Here is a 21,618-nt window from a genome sequence, read left to right on the forward strand (position 1 = left end):
TTCATCAAAAAGAATAAAAAACTGTCAAATAAAACATAATTGCTTCTACTATTTTTGTATATTTTAAGTACGTTGGTTGTTCGCCTTCCCACCGTATTTTGTTTTGCGGAAGCTGCTCATTCGTCGCATGCTTATCTGGAGTACAGTACGGCACTATCGATGAAGCCGGATTCGGAAAGATTTGTTATGCGTGGTGAGAAGCTTCGAGAGGCTGCTGCGATAAGCTAAGATCAAGCGCGAAGTCGTAGCAGAACAAGACCTACAGGATCTTTTTAGACCACACACGAGCAACAGACGGGTAATGCGCAGGTACCAAAACGACAAAAATGTTCTGATATTTCACTATGAGTTGTCCTTTCTCTGCACAAGGCACCAACCGTGACGCAGATAGAATACAGTCCTCATTTATGCCTCTCAAGAAAACAACATTCAGACGTCATTCTCGTAAATATAAATGCAACCTTCGAGGTGACCGACACGGGTAGTCTCTGAAAGTGTAAAAGGAGACTGCAAGCTCATATTTTGGCGACAAGTGAACTTGACTACCCGGTAAGTAACTTCACTTTCTGCTCATGCAACATATGTTTCCGGAGAAGTGCGTAAACGGAAGCCTTGGTGTACGTGGTCTAAACGAATTCCATGTCTGAACGCCTTCCAAGAATTCTGTTCATGTCCTCAAGGGCGCGGCTATCATTAACTAAATTTAGAATAAATATGTTTATTAGAGTTCAAAGCGACTTTCGTGTGGTGGTGATGAACGCGGCGTGAGTGCGGCAGCCTGTTCTGTATCAAATCTCAAAGAGCAGTAAGAAACTGAGCGAGCATCCTGGCCCCGAATTCGAAACGCAATTATCAGAAGTTCAAAAATAAAAGCTGATTTGCGTAAGTTTCACTTTATCGAAGGGGTGCTTTAGCACTATCGATGAATCCGAATTCGCAAACATTTATTATGCGTTGTGCGAAGCTTCGAGAGGCTGCTGCAATAAGCTACAAGTCAAGCGCTTAGTAGTAACAGAACAAGACCTATAGGATCTGTTCTGACGACACGCGAGCAACAGACGGGCAATGCGCAGGTACCAACACGACAAAAATGTTCTGATATTTCATCGTAAGTTGTCTTTTCTACACACAAGGCACCATCCATGACGCAGATATAATACAGTCGTCATTTAGGTCTCTCAAGAAAACAACATTCAGACGTCATTCTTCTAAATATAAAAGCAACCTTTTAGGCGACCGACATGTGTAGCCCCTGAGGGCGTAAATGGAGACTGCAAGCTCACAGTTTAACAAGTGAGCTTGAGTACTCGGTAAGTAACTTAACTTCCTGCTCATGCCGTCGTATGTTCCCGGAGAAGTACGAAAACGGTAGCCATTGTGTACGTGGTCTCAAAGAATTTCATCTCTGAACACCATCCTAGACTTGTGGTCTTGTCCTGAGGGGCGCGCATATTATTAAGCAATTTGAGAGTGAAGATGTTTGTTGGAGTTCAAAGCGACTTTCGTGCGGTGGTGATGAACGCGTCGCGAGTGCGGCAGTCTGTTCTGTATCAAATCTCAAAGAGCAGTAAGAAACTGAGCGAGCATCCTGGCCCCGAATTCGAAACGCAATTATCAGAAGTTCAAAAATAAAAGCTGATTTGCGTAAGTTTCACTTTATTAGGCAACTTCCTTGCGCGGTTTACATTACCTGACGTTAATTTTTTTCCCTCTCATGTCCCATTCCACCGTCTCCACGTGGTTATGCAAGTAGAAGGAGCCCTAATCAAGAATTGTCGCGTCAGAAAATTTTGGCTAAAACCATTTATAGTAACTATTCGTAACGAATATGCTGGTGGCGTACAGTTTATTTCGTAGATTGTTAAGGAAAAGAAGCCGTTGTGACAGCGATATCAAGATTTAGTGTCGTCATTGATCTCCTCTCATGTTGCTGTTACTATAGGCCGTTTTATCGAGAGCGCAAGATATCTTGCGATCCCAGTGCCGTCTATCGTCGGACGCCATGCTGGTACGTCGAATTGCGCTGAAGGGCGCTCAGCGAACACTTTGCTTATGACGAGTGGCATGTTTTCACGTTTTCTTTAAGGGACTCAGCACGTTCTTTTTTTTAATTGGGAAGCTTCTGAGCGTGTCCTTGCGAATATTTGAGCTTCAATAGAGCCGCAATATTGATTGGCGATGTGCCTAGAGGCACTGCCCCAGCTTTGTCCGCGATTGATATAGCAGGCGACTCAAGTCTGAACATTGTCGACACGTACCAATGAGCAACGTGTTTTTATCCTACCTGTAGCCTTGAACACTAATAATGTATCACTAAGGTTACAACTATCAAAGCTGTCTGCGCGTGCCATATGTTGAGTCCCACCGGCGAACATACTCTAATCCAAGTAACTGATAAAGGTCCGAGGAAACACGTTTGACTAGCTTTCACGCTCTTCAAATTTTTGTGGTATGATTTTCTAAGCATTGTTCACATGGCACCCGGGCATCAAGCTTTGGAAAATAAAAAAAAAACAATGTAAGATAGCTCCACCGGTAGGTCCGTTACTACGGTATACCTGATGAAACGCCCGGTGAACACTGGCCACGAATGTTCCACGATCAACCAGACGCACCTGACGCGTCCAGGGAATATGCACGCTCTTGGGTCTCGAGTGGCGCCTGTGCAGTGAACTAGGCTCTGCAGAAGCAGCTTTATTTTCCTAATACAGCGTGCTATGCGACATGCCTGGGGTCTGTCGGAAAGGTCGCCGCCGATATTTGGAAGTACGGGAGCGCCCATGTGTACAAGGGGGCGGCCAGCACACGGTGGGCATGGATTTGGTTACAGAACGAAAAAGAATGCAGTTTCATTTTCTTCGTCTTCAAGTACTGTCTCAATGTCATATCCCTGGTTAACTTCCACCAGAATATTGGTTGCTAAGCATGAATATCTAAGAACACATTTGAACAGAATAACTTTAATGTGCGTCCACGAAGAAATAGTTGGCTTCATTCATTCGTAATAGCTGACTGACTCAAATACGCACCTTTCGTTCGTATCGCAGTGTGACTACAGGTGCCCATTTCTTCACCGTGCGCTCACTGGCAACATTAACATTCATGGATACATGCCAGGAAGCTAATGGTGTCAACTCCTATCTATTTGTGCTGGCGAACCAGCGCCGTACTCGCCATCAACAGTAGTGTCGGAGCCCGCGGAATCGCCACGGCTGAAGGGGTGCTTTACATTTACTTTTCAAGTTATTTTTTACCAAATACGGTACAGGTCGTAGCCCGTTGACCTTGAATAGTCTTGCATCACCGGAATCGTCGACACAAAACGTTAGAATCGCAATATCCCGTCACCACACTGCTACCGTTCCAAACCACTGCAGGCACAACGCTGCGAATCCCCAAAATCAATTTTCCCCTGAACTGCGTATAAATATCTCCCGAGAGTTCTCCACATATATGTAAAATGGCGTTGCGCAGCTTCCTAATCCAGTTTCTGTAATGAAAAAAATTCATTTCTGGCGGCGGAACTCCAGGTGGTTTCAAGGACTGCAAACGTGTTCGCATCGCCTCCGTCTATTACACTGCCTAACAGACGTGTAAGTCATGTGACCACCACCTCATTTGCAGGATTTGTGCAGCGAGACACAAGAAACAGGCTGATACAACGTTTTTGAAAGCGTAATCAGATTTCTCTAAAATTATAAGACCACCACCCGAGCCTGCTCTCCCGCAACTCTAAGCCTAACGGTGTAGTGGGTTGCGGAAACCCGGCAGCCACCTCCCGGTCCAAATCCTAAGGGACATTGACCCGGGGCTAGCCCAACACACCATGGACAGGGATGACCAATAGATCGAAATGAAAGCGGGATCTACGGCGGACGCCGAACTTCCTCTCGCTTGACGAGGTGATACAGGGGAAAACGACCAGTGACGACGACGGGAACGAGGGGAGAGACACGGCAATAGAAGACGATGAATCCAAGAATGGTCAGTGGCAACTTGCTCTATCGTTGCGAGAACGAAAAGGCTTAAGAAAACAAGTGCGAGCAGCCTCTGATGACAGCGGAGGTTGAGGCGGCGGTAAGGGCAGCTGCAGCGTCAGAACGCCTGCGGGAGAGCGAGCTAAACGCGATGGAGCGTCTATAAGTAATCGCCGGCGAACGTTCGTGGCGCCGCTGCCCAGAGACGGAAATTATATGCGACCTAAGGAAGGGCTTGTTGTGAAAGCACTTAAAACCTACGCAGTTGCGCGAGCCAAAGCACGTGCAAGCGACGACGCGGACCTGCGAGAGCGATAAATTGCAGCTTCGCCTCCACGACGGGGCAAACATAATCACTGCAAGTACACCTTACGAACAAATGGCGCAGAAAATTGAGAAGATCAAAACACTGCAGCTTAACACCACTAAACATCCGGTCAACACCTGCATAATCGGCCCTGAAGGATGTCTTAAAACAGTCGTACACTTGCTGGAATGTGAAACCGCAGAAGTTGAAAACATAACTCATCTAGGAGTGCGCACGCAAAGAGTTAAAATCGTCCAAGTCCGGATGTTCGGCAAGTCGGAAAGCGCAATGATCACGTTGAATGGACCAATAGTGCCACGCTTCGTCTACTACTACGATGGCGAAACGTCATGTGTGCCTTATCAGCCCACGCGACAATACTGGGAACTGTGCAAAAGCGAGGGACATAGAAGGGACGTTTTCACAACGCCACCGACAAAGGTGGGCAGCGATTTTCGGCTGAGGGACCCTCCTGAGGACTGCACATGTGAAACAGAGTGTGCCCTATGCGCGAGGGGGGGTATAATCCCGTGGCGGCATCGGAATACACCAAGAAACTCAAGCCGCTGCCCCAAAGAGGCAGGCTGCAAATGTAACATCACTAGGCCGACCATTAACCAAAAGGATCCTCAAGAAACGCTGGTTCAGCTTGGACCACGAGGACTTGGCATAGCCAGACGGCACTCGTTCCAGGTCCCAATGGAAGTCCCGACCCAAGTACCGGTAGGTACATTTCCCGAGAGAGCTCGAACTCCAAGGATAGTGGCCGAAAGAGGTGCCAAACAACAAAACAACAACAACAAAAGAGCAAGAAGACACAGAACAAGGAAGGCAACACAAGGTAAGCTGGGCAGCAATCGCCCTCAGCCCGCACGCCAAACAACAATTGACGCTCGTACAACGGGAACTAGAGCTAATCAGAATAGTAGACCTAGAAAGAGAAAATAAGCAATTCAAAAAGCAACAAACGCAGCTACCACAATAAGGACCAAAACCAGCACAGAAAGGACAGAAAGGGTAAAAACTACCGATTTTAGGAGGCGGCACCGTTAATACCTTGTCTATATTGAAAGAAACAATTAAAGTTATTACCACACTCATAGAGCGGGTGATGAACCAGGTAGATAGAAAACTAGAAGCTCTGGACAAGAAAATCCATGCACAGCAAGTAGAATTCACAAAGCGTTGGAAATTCATGCCACAGGCATTAACATAAGAAAAAGAAGCATAGAATGTATGCAACAGACCATGCCAGTTGGTCATGATCCATGCGGCGGTATGCAACGCCTAAAAAAAGTTTGCAGTCAATGTTTGCATCAGAAGGGTGCGAAATATAGCAGTGCAACTGTCGCGGGTTCCGGCGTAAAATGGGACAACTGTCGCAGCTGGTGATGACACAATAAAGGCCACAATCAATCATACTGTTACAGGAAGCCGGAACAAACAAAAAATTAAAGGGATACACCTTCAATACCGAAGATGAAAACTGGAAGGTTCCAACATTGGTGGAGAAGAAAGTTACAGCAATACGTCACAAATCCACAGAAGGAATGGACATTCCGCATATAATAGCAGTAATCCCATATAAAAGCAGCAGAGGAAGGAGCGCCTTCATAAATAAAATCTACAGCTCCCGAGTCATAAAGGAGCAACATTCTGGAAATTGTTACAAGAGGCAGCAAAAAGGGCGAAGGGGAGTTCTCTAGGATAGTTGGGTATTTTAACTCTAGGCACTCAGGTTGGGGTTTTCAGTCGAGGAAAATACCGCCAAGAATACCACAGGGCGTATGGCAGCACTGGGAACTACACATCTAACGCTCTGCAATCCTAACAAGGACAGGAAATGATATCTGCGCGGACACAAGTGCCGACCTAGCCATAACGAAAAATTGTTCAAATGCGGAGTTGTGCAAACCCTCGAAAATATAGGAAGTGGCCGTCATATTATAAGCACCAAAATCTGGACGGGCCATAACCGAAAACAAATAGGAACAGCTAAACTAAGACTCGCGGGCATATAGAGAGTCGCTCAAAGAATAAACCACTGGCACAAATGATTTACATAAGTGGTGCCAAGACATATGAAATATGAAGCACAAACAAAACAAAACCGTCCCCAGGATGGAAAAAAACACCTCAGGTGGACCCTCACCTACTGCACCTGTTTCACGCAAGAAGAAGCCCAACCAGAAAATGGGAGCGAGAGAAATGCAACCGCAAGCTCAAAATGAAAATCAAACAAATAACACAGCATGCCGAGGAATACGCTAATCAACTTGCAACAGCCAAATGTGAAGACAGCAGAAACATCGAACATCCGCAGAGGAATGATTCACGCACTCAAATCCGGACGCGAAGGACATAGGAAATCGCACAGAGATTGCTATAGGCAGGTTGCGCACGTAGTTCCCGCGCCTACTAGGGCGCCCCTCGCGGCGGCGAGCGCGGAACCGGCAGGATACGACCGGCTCGCTTGCGTTCGGAAAGCCTGTATGTGCACTGTTTCGCGCGTAGCTGTTGCCTTTTCTGAGCAATGCCGAAGTGCAGCCCGAGCTATTGAGTAGTGGGCTGCAACAGCACGTACACCAACTCACGAGGAACAAAGTTTTACAGGTTTACAAGCCGACCATATGAACCAGAGCGGTGTCAACACTGGATAGCGCTCGTCCGACGGCATAAGCTGTTTTATGTTCCGGCGTTATGCCAAGTGCGTTATAACGCTGAATTCTTTGCTTTTACAGCAATGATGGCAGCAACGGGACACCTGCAGTCAGTGGCGTAGCTAGGTCCTCTGGCACCCGGGGCCCATAGGTCTTCTGTCCCCCCCCTCCCCCGGGTTTATTCGAGGAAGGCGAGGATATCAACAATTTCCGCGTGTCTCCAGACGTATATGACACCCCCCCCCCCCCCACTGGCCCCTCGCACCCGGAGCCCACGCCCCCCCTCCCCCCCTTGCTACGTCACTGCCTGCAGTGCGTACCGGGATATGCAGCAAACAAAGTAGTTTGTTCCCGCACTATACCGCAGCAAAGCTGTGGAACTCTTTCCCAATCCTCTCCCATTCAAACAGCGCTAGGGCTTGCTGAGAGATTTAAGGAGGGGTTGCAGCCGGCTGAGCTGGCATACACCCTTCTGCGCCCAGCATATCAATGAAGGGGCAGATGAGATCACCAAAATTTTTGACAACGTGGTTTATTGGAACCTCCTTTGCACGCACTGAAAAATCGCAACATAAAGTATCGCACTTCCAGTAACTTGGGCGAAAATATTTTCCCAGCATAGTCTAACAACTGGTACGTTCATCCCCTTTTTTTGTATTTGGGGAGAGCAACGTTAGAATACCTCTGGTAGGTCTTACGAGTCGTTCGTACGCCCCACGTTCTTGGACGAGATGTTTTGGATTCGTATTTGCCGTCCTGTATGTACAGGGAAACTACCGCGGCGTCGTTGCACTTCCCTGCGATACCAGCACGGCAATCGCAGCTCCCCGCTAGGATTTGTCTGCTGTCGCCGATCTTCAAGAATTAATGTCGCCTATAATTTCATGCGCCAACACCATAGATAACGAAGTAACTTAAGCTGAGCTTCACGCATCTCGCTGGTGCATTATTTTTCGTTTGCGGAATAAACCTAGCAGTCACTTCCGATCAGTGCGATTTCAGCACTTCGCTCACGCCGTAAACATGCCCCACTTCAAATAGACGACTTCCTTTCTCTAAATTCTTTTCCCTAAAAAAGCTATGAAGATCTTGTAATTCCCGAAACCCGGTTAAAATTAATATCGGCACGCTGTTTCGCGCCATCGCTGCCGTTTGACAGGACGCCAAACACGCAGCGCGGGCTGCTGACGCCGTGAGTAATCCTACCACATTCGCGCAACTATTCGTCAGATGGCGCTAGGGGTCGGAAAGACAGGGCGCCGCCTAGCACTTGCAACGTGCCCATACTCGTACCCAGGCACAAAATGAGAAATCCATTAAGCAGTCCACAGCAAATGCTGTGGTGACAAAGCCCCGGATCCCCCTACCAAGCTGATTGCAGTGGATACCACACCGAGGAATGAATGAACTCTTCACGGAAGCAGAAGTTAGAGCAGCAATTGCATGTCCCAAACGGAACACAGCAGCAGTGGCGGGCCAAATGTGAAAGGGCATGATTCGAAACATGAATGATAAAGTCATAACAGCCCTCACGAGCATTAAAAATTACCACTGGGTCGAAGAAACGATACCGCAGTAGAGGAAACACGCTGTATAATCGAATCGGAAAACCAGGAAAGAAATTGACTTCACAAAGACTTACATAACCCATCTCTCTTACAACATGCCTAGAAAAGTGTTCGAGAGATGAGCACACGCTACACTCCAACGTCAAGAAAACAACTTAACGGCTGACACCACGTTTGGCTTCCGAACACATTTTTCAACATAGGACATTCCCCTGCTTTTAAAAGAGGAAGTATTAACCAACGTCCCCAATGCCGGAGAACACATTGTCATGACTTTCGACATAAAAGGGGCCTTTGACAACATAACTCACAAAGGGGTACAGAATGGACTAACAGAGACCAACAGTGGTCAAAGAACGTATCAGTAAATCCGAAGCTTCCTCAAGCAGAAAACAGCAGTTATCAAAGTAGGGGATTGGGAATCTGGAGTCATTCATCCTCCTAACAAAGGCACGCCACAGGGGGCGGTAATCTCGCCTACACTCTTCAGCATACCCATGATTCATCATCATCAGCCTGACTACGCCCACTACGCTCTCCCATACTTCTCTAACTATCCCAGTCATGTGCTAATTGTGGCTATGTTGTCCCTGCAAACTTCTTAATCTCATCCGCCCACCTAACCTTCTGCCGCCCCCTGCTACGCTTCCCTTCTTTTGGAATCCAGTCTATGAGCATCAATGACCATCGGCTTTACAGCCTCCTCATTACATGCCCTGCCCATGCCCATTTTCTTTTCTTGATTTCAACTAACATGTCATTAAATCGCATTTTGCCCTCGTCAAATCTGCTCTCTCCTTATCCCTTAACGTTACACCCATCATTCTTCTTTCCATAGCTCGTCGTGTCGTCCTCCATTCATGTAGAACCCTTTTCGTAAACCTCCACGTTTCTGCCCCGTAGGCTAGTACTGGTAAGACACAGCTTTTATACACTTTTATCTTGACGGATAACGGTAACCTACTGTTCGTGTCCTGAGAATGCCTGCCAAACGCACCCCAGCCCAGTCTTAATCTGATTATTTCAGTCTGATGATCCAGATCCGCTGTCACTATCTGCCCTAAGAAGATATTGACACGTGTACTTGTCTTTATCGCGTGATACGTTTCACCGCCTAACAGGCGCAGGACGCGCGTGCATATGTCGGATGTTTCTGGAATGATATCGATGGTTCCATCCGCTGTCTGTGACCGAACCTTGTGTAATCTGATTGCATGTGTGCGCGTCGCAAATGATGTAGAACTTTGTGAAAGGCACGCGGGTCCCAGCGATTACTCTGGAACATCCGACGACTGATGTATAAAGCCGACGCGCTTGACCCGCTCATCAGATTTTCGACGATCGCCGACCGTGCTCACCGCTATCGTTGTGCTATAATTGTAGCCTGTTTTGTGGGCACAGGTTCAAGCAATAAATGTTAGTTTTGTCGTTCACAGTATTGCTACTATGTTCTTCAACGTCACCACCACGCGACAATATATTCCCTTACCACGTCCAGTGCCTCGCTACCTAACGTAAACTGGTGTTCTCTTCCGATACTTTTAAACATTACTTTAGTTTTCTGCAAATTAGTGTTTGTACGTACCCATCTGTTTTGCCTGTCCAGCTCAGTGAGCATGCATTGCAATTAGTCCCCTCAGTTACCAAGCAAGGCAATATCATCAGCGATTCGCATTTTACTAAGGTATTCCCCACTAACTCTTATCCCCAATTCTTCCCAATCCACGTCTCTGAATACCTCCTGTAAACACGCTGTGAATAGCATTGAAGAGATCCTATCTCCCTGCCTGACGCCCTTCCTTATTGGGATTTTGTTGCTTTCTTTATGGAGGACTACGGTAGCTGTGAAGCCGCAATTGATATCTTTCAGTACATTTACATATGGCTCGTCTACGCCCTGAATCCGTAACGCTTGCATGACTGCTGACGTTTCGACTGACTCAAACGCTTTCTCGTAATCAATGAAAGCTATTTATATGCGCTGGGTATATTTCGCGCACTTCTCTCTCACCTGGTTGATATTGTGAATATGGTCTATTGTTGAGTAGCCGTTACGAAATCCTGCCTGGTCCTTTGGTTGACAGAAGTCTGATGTGTTGCTGATTCTATTCGCGATTACCTTAGTAAATGCTTTATAGGCAACGGACAGTAAGCTGATCAGTCTATAATTTTTCAAGTCTTTGGCGTCCCCTTTCTTATGGATTATGATAATGTTGGCGTTCTTCCATGATTACGGTACGCTTGAGGTCATGAGGCATTGCGTATACAGGGTGGCCAGTTTTACTAGAACAATCTGCCCACCATCCTTCAACAAATCTGCTGTTACCTGATCCTCCAAAGCTGTCTTCGCACTTGCATAGCTCCCTAGGCTTCCTTTACTTCTTCCGGCGTTACTTGTGGAATGTGAAATTCCTGTATATTATTCCCACTTCCATTATGATCGTGGGTGCCACTGGTACTGTATAAATCTCTATGGAACTACTCAGTCACTTGAACTATCTTATCTACATTAGCAAAGATATTACCGGCTTTGTCTCTTAACGCAAACATCTTATTCTTGCCTATTCCTAGTTTCTTCTTGACGGCTTTTAGGCTTCCTCCGTTCCTTTAGCATGCTTATTCTATCCATATTATACTGCCTTAGGTCAGCTATATTTCGCTTGTTGATTAACTTGCAAAGTTCTGCCACTTTTATTCTAGCTGTAGGGTTAGAGTCTTTCATACATTGGCGATTCTTAATCAGATCTTTTGTCTCCTGCGATAGCTTAGCGGTATCCTGTCTAACGAAGTTACCACCGACTTCTATTGCACACTCCTTAATGATGACCGTATTGTCGTTCATTGCTTCAACACTAAGGTCCTCTTCCTGAGTTAAAGCCGAATACCTGTTCTGTAGCTTGACACGGAATTCCTCTATTTTCCCTCTTACCGCTAACTCATTGTTCGGCTTCTTATGTACCACTTTCTTCCGTTGCTTCCTAAAGTCTAGGGTAATTCAAAATCTTACCATCCCAAGGTCACTGCAGCGCACCTTGCCGAGCACGTCCACATCTTGTACGATGCCAGGGTTAGCACAGAGTATGAAGTCTGTAGCATTTCTAGTCTGGCAATTCGGGCTCATGCATGTCCACTTTCAGTTATCGCGCTTGCTGAAGAAAGTATTCATTATCCGCAAATTATTCCGTTCTTCAAACTCTACTAATACCTCTCCCCTGCTATTCCTATAACCTATACCATATTCCCCCACGGACTTGTCTCCAGCCTGCTTCTGGCCTACTTTGGCATTGAACTCGCCCATCAGTACAGAATATTTTCTTTTGACTTTACCCATCGCCGATTCCACTTCTTCATAGAAGCATTCGACTTGCTGGTCATCATGACTGGATGTTGGCGCGTAGACCTGTACGACCTTCAATTTGTACCTCTTATTAAGTTTCACAACAAAATCTACCACCCTCTCGTTAATGCTATAGAATTCCTGTATTTTACAAGCTATATCCTTATTAATCAGGAATCCGACTCTTTGTACTCGTCTCTCTGCTAAGCTTCGGTAGCACAGGACGTGCCCACTATTAAGCACTGTATATGCTTCATTTGTCCTCCAAACCTCACTGAGCCCTATTATATCCCATTTAATGCCGCGAATTCTTCCAATAGCACTGCTAGACTCGCCTCAGTATAACGTTCTAGCGTTAAACGTTGCCAGGCTCAGATTCCAGTGACGACCTGTCCGGATCCAGCGATTCTTAGCACCCTTTGCAGCATCACAGTTCTGACCGTCGCCGTGGTCAGTTGGTTCGCAGCTTCTGGGAACTGATGGTTGTGGGTTTGATTGTTGTATTCATATAGGAGTTTGTAGCGAAATACTGCACCAGGGTGGGCAGTCCTGCTCTGGTGACGGAGTGCGTTACCTGCGTCCTGCCACTCCTGAGTGCGTTACGTTCTGGTAACCAGGGTCAGGCCGCACTCCAGGCCTGTTTATAGAATTGTTTTAGCACACGGATTTTTTTTAATCCGGTGGAAAATTGCGCGACACCGGGATTTGAACCACGCTCCTTATGGACGCCAGGCGAATGCTCTACCTCTACGCCATCGCTGCAATCTGCAACCCAGGGTTGGGCTAGCGAAAGAACTCCAAGAAAGTCCCGATATCTGTCATTCCCTATACGCGGTGATATAACAATATGGATAACAAAGGACAATTTGGGAGGGAAATAGGAGACTGCAACGGGCAGCCAATATAACAAAAATTGGAGGACGCTTAAGCTTCGCCTTCAAGAGTGGAACGCGACAGCGTTCCCGTCGACCCGCCAAGGGGTGTAAGACAATGGGCTACGGCGCAGCGATCACTTACGAGGCGCCCCGCATCGGATGCGGTGAGCGTCGAGCAAAGGAGCGTTCGGCGCGGCAACGAAACGTGCGCCTGAGCAAGCGGAACGAACCAAAGAACTCGGTGTCTCGGAGCCCCGGGGAAACGATGCACGCCAGCCAAACGTCGTGATCGGCACTGGCAGAGAGATAGACAGATAGTGATCTAAAGAATGGAAGAACGCTTGATTCTGCAACCCGTGAGGGAGCAAGGAGAAACGTCGTTAAAACATGGATGCATAACAGGGGTATTTTTGTCCCGTGGTCCATTAACTGCTTCTTATGCAAGAAACCTGAAACGATAGAGCATGCTTTTCTAGATTGCTGGGATCCCATCTTTTTCTGGGATGTGCTGCAAAGGACTTTAAAGAAAGAGTTACCTTTAGATCCACATGGAATAAGATTCTTACCGGTAGAAACGGAGGCTTTTCCGTATGACGCTATAATGCTCCTGGGCCTCCACAGTTTGTGGAAAGCTAGAACTCAATTCAACAATGCTGATGTCAATTCGCGACCTACACGTGATCACTTCATTGAATCTGTAGTACGGTTCAGGGATGTCCATCGGGCACTCCCTGAACAACCAACATGGATTGACATGCTAGATAAACTTGCAGCATTGAAAAAATTTTGATATGTCGTGCCAGCAAGATCCTTGTTGACATGTTTTTTTCCTTTTTCTGTATTGTTTGTGTATGTCAAAGCCGGCAATAAAGAAAAAAAAAAACTCCTGGCTGAGTGGTAACGTCTCCGTCTCACACTCCGGAGACCCTGGTTCGATTTCCACCCAGCCCATCTTGCAAGTTCTTTTTTATTCATGAAGTGCCTGCCAGGATTTATCGCTCACGGCCACCGCCGCGGACGCCGACACCGACGACACCGGCTTTTCTGCGACACGAGCTCCTTAACGCTGTCGCGTTAAAAACTGTCGCGTTAAAAGCGAATAGACATTTTGTACAGCTTTAGAGCAATGATTACACAAAACGTGATATGCTCAAACGTGGAAAAGCTTGCCGCAGTGACAAAGTAGGATGAGCGACATGCAGCATATTTTGGCATTGAACAAGTCTTGTAACTGCTATGTTTATTTTAAGCCTCGCTGTCACGGCTTTCCCTCCGGCACTCCCTTTACTAAAACGTGGCACTGTCTTTCCATTGGTCTCTTGATGATGACGGTAACGGCAGCAGTAAGTCTGGTTAATGCTTGCCCCTTTGATTCCTGCGAGTTTGGTGGTAAAGAATATGGCACGTGCATACAGCTGTATTGCAAAATTTTACGCTTGTGGTGGATAGCTATTTCGTGTTGGGACATTTCAAAGATGTGCGCCATTGTGGCCTAATAACTAGATCATTGGTGAGGTTAGATAGAAGCATGAAGTTTAATTGCACAACAATTCGACGGGACAAAAATAAGAGAAGTACACACAGCAGAACGCACTGCTGTGTGTGTTACTGTTCTTTGTGTGCCGTCCAATTGTTGCGCGATCCAACTTCAAATAGAGCATTGGGCTTCTTTGGTGCAGGACCGAGGAAATGTGAGCTATTAGACAACATGACAGTGCCTTGCCACACAATTATGGAAATCTGAAGGTTTGCAAACAAAGCTTTGCTTTCAAATCCACCTGCTCATGTAATACAAGCACTGATTGAAAGAACCGTCATACAAAATAATGGTGAAATGAATGGCTTTTGAAAAGTGTAATTTGTATATTGACACTAATGACATAATAGGTGCCACACCAGACTCGACAATTGTACTGGACAGAGCAGTTTGTTTCCTATGTGAAGCACAAGCTTCCGTTACATGCTGTGCAGATAACCAAGCTCACTTTGTTTTAACGTGGTACAAACCATTCACGGTAATCTGTTTTTCATTCTAAAGAAGTGCCAAACACCACCTCTTTTTCAAGAATATCATGGGAATATTTGGCGAGACCTTTTTACAGGTCCTCATAATGGAAGTGTGGCCAGCCAATTTTGCTTGGATGCCTTTATAGATTTCTCTTCCTGATCATTGTGTGCTATCAAGTTACTAAAGTCTATGCAACCAGTGCAAGGCATTATGTAATTCTATAGTCGGATACAACTTTAGGAGGCTGCAGAATCTGCACTTGAAAGGCAGGTGCACACAAGCCTGCACCGATGGGCACACACTCTAGACTGATATCGTGCCGTCGGACACACTAATACCCGCTCGTTGGAGAGGGACTATTTCTTTAAACGTGGAGGCAATCGGCTGCTGCGCTTTGGTCATCTGGGCGAGGCCTGTCCTGTCTTCTGAAGTTGTATCCGACTAGAGGATGCCGCTTTTCATACAACACGAAAGGACAAAGTGTGCAATTATTTGGCCTATGATATGGATACATCACAAGTGAGCTATGCAAGGGCTTAAGCTGTATAAAATTAGTACATGCAAATCTATTACATTGCTAAAGAATAACTGGTATCGAACATGCATTAATGGCACGTTTGAATCGGGGAGTGTTGCATTCATATGCACAGTCTATAGGTGATAGCATTATTAAGCTCCTGCTGTTTCCGGTCTTTTCATTGTGAATTACACACACCGTTCATCTTGTGGCTAATCAAAACGCACTGTATTCTTGCACATAGTAATAACAAACAGCACAATGACGTGTATGCTGCCTCAGTGTATTTTTCATTTACATGGTCCAAGAGTGGCACAGGTTGTCTTACGTTTCTGCCCATTTTGAAGAGACACCAAGTGCATGTTACAAGTGTCCTAATATGTAGAGCACAATGTTTACTGCAATAATTTTATTCATGCTCTTTAATACTAAACAAAATTATAGACTGAAAGCTCCTTTATAAGGTGTCTTCTGGGGACTCGACTGGAGAGCAGTGAGGGCACCGATACTACTGTTGCAAAGCAGCCCTCTTGACCTTGCCACGCTCTCAAGAGCACGCGCCTGGCGCTCGCCTACTGCCACCAGGCGGTTGAGTGCCTCCAGCAGCAGAATCTTTAGCTGCAAAAAAAAACTGGATTGTTGGAAGGAATCAACCGCATGTAAACCATCATATACAAAGAAAAATGCTCGTTGCACTATTGGTACTAAGTGCCCTTAACTGTGGAAGCCTTTAGTGTATGCATGATAAAACAATGTGTCGGGACAACGTTCCTTTATTTTTCACAACTGGGGTTGTCTTTTTCAGAGCAAATTGTCATGTTGATTAGTGTGCCAGCAGCTGAGGTGTCCTCGCACCTTCACGAGTCTCTACTGTCAGCACCACACGCCTATTTTTCTTCACTGCAAAACAAATGCCTCTCCCTACAATCCCGTCTCGTGCGAGCTGATTTCATCCTATGCCTACAAGCATCTTATTTTTGTCCAATTACGCAATTTTCTACCATCCTCGGCTGCAGTTCTCCGTCCTTGAAATCCATTTTGTCACGCTTATGTAATCACCTGTTATGAATTGGCAACAATTGATCGAAGACGTGCATGGCCTGCCTGCCGATTCCAATTTTTTTTCTTAATCTCAACTAGCATATCAGTTGCCATAGTTTACTACGTCACTGTCTTCCTGCCTTAACGCTATCTCCAACAATATTTGTTACTTCGCTTTCTGCACAGTCCTCGACTTCTCAAGTTTCTTCGCTAACGTCCCGGTTTATGTCACATATTGCATAACTGGTAGAATGCAGTGATTCTAAACATTTTTCAAGGATATCGGTAACGTGGCGATCACGATTCGGTAATGCCTTCCATGTGCTGTCTAACCCATGAAACGTTTGTATAAGCTTCCTGATTTATATCAGTACCTGCTATTGATATTTCACCTGGATAAAGATACTCTTCCATGGATTCTGCGGGCTGAATGTCACTGATAACACCCCTGGTCCATGTTAGACTAATGTACGGCCTACCTTACCATGCCAAGAATGGGAAAGAATAATAATAAAAGGCTGATAAAATAATAAGTACGGCATGTAAGGCAGCCCTGAGGCTGCCACGCAAAACTTGAAATAAGAAGCTTCTGGTCCTCAGCCTCCACAATACTTTTGATGAGCTGGATGAGGCCCAAATCTTACCGCAGAGGAATCGATTGGCGCATACGACAGCCGGCAGAGCTCTTCTTCAAAGAGTCGGCCTTGGAGAAAGCACACACTCGCACCATAACACCAAAGGACTACCCTGCCAGATCAGAGATTTGTATGGGACATTACATGCAGGAAGAATAATGGCTGGAGCAGAATAAATAGACAAAACAATTAAGTACTTAGACAGGGCAAGATTCACGGATGCTTCACCGTATCGGGCCAATGCAAAGACTATAGTGGCGGTTGTCGTAAACCGGAAAGGTAAAATCATGGCCTGTGCTTCGGTTTCCAAAGCAACTATTATAGAAGCAGAGGAGATAGCCATTACCTTAGCTATAAGAGTAGGCATCGCGCACAACGCTCCACTGATGATAATCACAAATTTTCAGGCCGAATGTAGGAACTATAAGAGAGAGAAAATTGGCGCCTAGGCCAAGCGGATACTTACCGATATCACCATAAAACGCAAAGCCACAGATTCCCAAACAATAACAGGGGCTCCGAGACACGAGGGTGTTACTTGGAACCTCCATTCATAAGAAGCAGCTCGAAGTTGTTTTAATTGCCGAGCTGCCCGAGGTAACATCGTGGAGGACCCGACATCCATCAGTCCCAGTTACAAAGCAACCTTGCAATACTACTGTGAATTGAGAAGACTCTACCCGACATCGCGCAGGAACCTTTCATACGCGCACTTTGTGACGTTACGTATGCTCCAAACGGACACATATACAAACCTCCATAGATTGCACATGTACTACCCAACAGCCTACAGAGACATATATACCTGTGGTGTGGGAGCGCACCGACACTCGGCCATGTCGCATGGCAATGTACGGCTCACATCGAAGATTACGAGAATGACATGAGAGTGAGGTGGCAGGCATTGCTATCCAGCGCTGCCCTCGGGGACTAGGTCAGGCTGGTCCGGAGAGCAGAAAGTAAGACGGGTGCCGGGGGGGGGGGGCTTAGAAGGGGGGATCGACCCCGCGCCGTTGCACCGCTTTACGAGCAACGAAGTCTTTTCTGCAAATTAAGTTTCGTTGGTCTCCTTCCTTTCTGCCATGCAAGTTCACTGTACATTTTGCAGGGTAAATTTATTTTATATTTTAAGATTAAGGGGTAATGTTTGAGCGGGTTTTGAAATATTCGAATAACATAGTCGTGGGTCTCAAGTCGAAATGATGCCTGTTACGTTTCGCCTCCGACGTGCGGTATAGCCAGCGCGGATGCAACGGACGCCGGGGCTTCGTTAACAGCGGCGGACATTTTGGCCAGCTCAGCGCTGCCCTAACGCCTCCTGCCAAGCGCGTCCAGGCATGTTTCAATACCACGTGTCTTCGTGTGCGTGCGTGTGTGTGTGTGTGCATGTTGGTGCCCACGCTTGTCAAAGCGCGGCAGACGTGGAGAGGATCTCCCCAACTGTGAAGCGAGGAGGTCTGACCGGCGCCTGCCCGGCGGATACGTCACTTCTTGTCTAAAAGTGTCCGTGCGCCGCCATGACGTGCGCCTCTTCCGAGCCGTTCCTTCTTGCCCTCGACTCCGAGAGTATAAAAGCAGGTGCCCCCGGACGCCAAGAGACAAGCTTCGATTTATTCAGTCGAGTAACGTGGTCTCCCGTTTCTCCCCTTCGGTCGACCTGACCGGCCGCTCTTTTGCGATGCTTGAATAAACAAGTTGTGCAGTTAGCAGTCGACTCATCCTTTGCCAGGACCTTCGGATGCTTCCAGCTGTGCCCCAGGCCGCCAGGCCAACGCTACCCTTAGGGCTTGCGACCCATTTGCAACATGCCGCAGAATAAATTGTTATGCCCACAACACATCCTCTTGCTTGAAGCCATATTATTAGATGAAGACGTCCGCATGTATGTGGTTTGTTGATCTTCATGGTTGTTTTGCAGCTAGACCGAAGTGCCAAGATCACACAGAACCCTATTCTAATTGTAAAGGAGTATGTTCACCGTACAGAAGTAACAGTGTCACAACAATGCGCCACTTCACGACACACGTGGAAAAGGTGTGACGTTTCTTTTAATTCCATGTACGGACGCAGCACCGCCACACTTAAGCAGGTACACGTCATTTCCACCGGATCACGAACTTACTCGGCCAATCTCTATCTATCCTCCAAAGCAAAACTCGCCCAAGAACATGAACGCTGCTACCCTGTCAAGGGCAGTTCCCATGCAATCTTAATATACGCGCGCGTTGTCTGCTGTTTAGCGGCGTGTCGTTGTGTCGCGCTTGGCGCTGGATATTTGTGTCCGCTTACGCCCCGCATCGCCCTTGCTGCTTTCATTGGTGTTACAGAATGCGCTTGTTTCGCCGGTAACACATAAATATATTATTGAGAGTGCACGGACATCAACAGCCCAGTTATAGCGGTACGAATGGGAAAATTTTTGTAGCAGTACTTCGTTACAGCAGCTGGGGCAACCACACAGTGTGATTTACTGGGCGGGATGCATCCACAGCGCTGCTGTTCGATCAAAAGTACTGCTTCACATGCCAATGCGAAGATAGTTCGCATACGACTGAAGTGAAAACGTGCCGTCTCATCAGAAGTTTTACCTTTGCCAAATTTTGCTAGATTTGGACCCATTTTCCTATTTGCCTCTTTTCCTATTTGGACCCATCCTACATTGGCTAAAATTGCTAAATCCATGAAAATTTTCTGCAGGTGCTAGCATTACGCTGGGAGAAATGGCCATCCGTGCATTCCAATGTGAGGAGGAAATAGGCGCGGCGCGCTTGCTCGAGGCTACCTTCCTCCTCGCCGATAAATGGTCTACACGTGCGTGCTACTATACGCGATGCGACACACGTGGGTGATCTTAACCCTCTGGCACCATTAAGCGCAATAACACGTCGGGCCGGATTTGTGTTAATGGTAACGCTGAGGCGCCAATCCGCTGCCCACAAAGGACGACGCTAGTTAAAAGTCGTCACTTTCAGGCTGTAAGCATTGACATTCTTTCCACTTTTTAATGGGCAGAGAATATATAAAATAAAAGGAATGCACTGAAAATTAAATGTATTAGAACTTTTGTTTACGCGCTCCAATTCTCCGACAATACGGAGGAAAATGTCTATCACGAAACAAGGACCTGGCTTGAGCAAATTGCCTGCGGAACAATAAAAAACAAAGAGTCTAGGGTTTTAAGGGCCAAATTTACGATATGACTCTGAGGCACGCAATAGTGAGGAACAGCAGACACATTATGACTATCTTGAATTCTTTAACGTCCATCCAATGCACGGCACACCGAAGTTTTTGTATTTCAGCCCCTGTGTAAATGCGACCGTGGCGGCAGGGATTTGATGATTTCATGGTGCGATCTAACAAAACAGAAAACCATAAAACTAAGAGAACATTAGGCAGTGACAAATATTCATTAGCCTAGTTCGTCTCGCAGGCAGGTAATGAAATCCTAGATTTTTTGGTCGACATCAACAGATTAGCTCTTAACTGCTTTCCAAAAGAGAACAATATTTAAGTCGGCAAATGACACAAGTAAATATAAAATAATCATTCGATAAACCTTAAACGCAGGAAATATCCCCATAAACAAATCAAGCTTAAAACGTCCCAAACAATACAGATATATTAGGAATACACAGTGTCGCAAGAGTGAGAAAATATGTAAAAAACCATGCTTCCGACGGAGATAGCACGCGCCTCGTATAATGGCGTCGCATACATATACGATGCCGTTTTCAAAATTTATTGACATGATGACCAATGTTGAAAAGATCTTGAAGAACAAGTACGCATTTCTATCGAGTAGCATTTGGCTGCGCTTGCATCAGCTTGTTTAGTCTCGTTGTTCAACGATCAAATGGCATGTGTTTGGTCAGCAGTTAGCTGCTAAGTCAACAGTATTTGCGTCACAACAAAACATAACCCGATGTTCTCATCTGCATTACCACATCCTTGTAGAGTGATTTCAGTACATTCAAAAATGCGTTGGGAGCTCGATTAAGTGGAGGCAAGTAATGCACGTCTTGACAGGTTAAGAGCAGAGAGTCGACTGGCTTTATTCAAAAGGAAAAGTAGGTTTCGCGACTGGTTTGGTGGCACCCCCGTCAGGCAAGCAGGGGGCAATGACCACCACGTAGATGCACGGTGCAGTGGAGCAAAGGGCAATGACCCAAACGGCGCGGTAAACTTCATTTCCAAGGATTCAAGGATTCCAAGGAACGAATTGATGAACGGTCACTGCAGGTGAAGACGTTGTGTGCTACAGGTGCTTAAAAACCTCAAAATACACGTTTGTTTAGACACCCGTTCCGCTCTACCGTTGTGTCGAACTGAACACTGACTACGAATTTGGCCAATGTTGAGACATAACTCTTTTGCCAGATGGCCCACTTATTTGAGTGATAATGTTTAAGAATACATACGCGTAAAAATTCTTCAGATAGATGTGGCGTTTGAGCTGCTGGAATAAGTATTTATTATCTTGCTCTACTTTGCCTCGTTCCTACGCCAAGTTTCATCCTTTGCCCTGCTCTCGTCTTTGGCGAATTGGTGCACAGAAATAATTTAACACATGGGTTAATATTGCTGCTTGAAAAGTTCTGCGCAACACGTTTGAGGTCCTATGAAATCGAATGTGTTGCAATAAACAATCAGCCCGTGGTAACTTATTCGAATATTTCTATTTAGCTGCCAC

At 46.3% G+C, this 21,618-nt stretch overlaps 1 protein-coding gene across 1 annotated transcript in view; it reads left to right on the top strand.

Moving 5' to 3' along the window:
* Positions 1-410: 410 nt before the first annotated feature.
* LOC129386479 (evasin P467-like) overlaps positions 411-21,618 on the top strand; it is a 105,786-nt gene continuing 84,578 nt past the window's right edge. Inside the window, exon 1 of the mRNA XM_055074500.1 lies at positions 411-549. The gene's annotated coding sequence lies outside the window, so the exon portion shown is untranslated. The remainder of the gene's footprint in view (positions 550-21,618) is intronic.

This window comes from Dermacentor andersoni, chromosome 3 (genome assembly GCF_023375885.2).
Source record: "Dermacentor andersoni chromosome 3, qqDerAnde1_hic_scaffold, whole genome shotgun sequence".
NCBI classification, from domain to species: Eukaryota; Metazoa; Arthropoda; class Arachnida; order Ixodida; family Ixodidae; genus Dermacentor; species Dermacentor andersoni.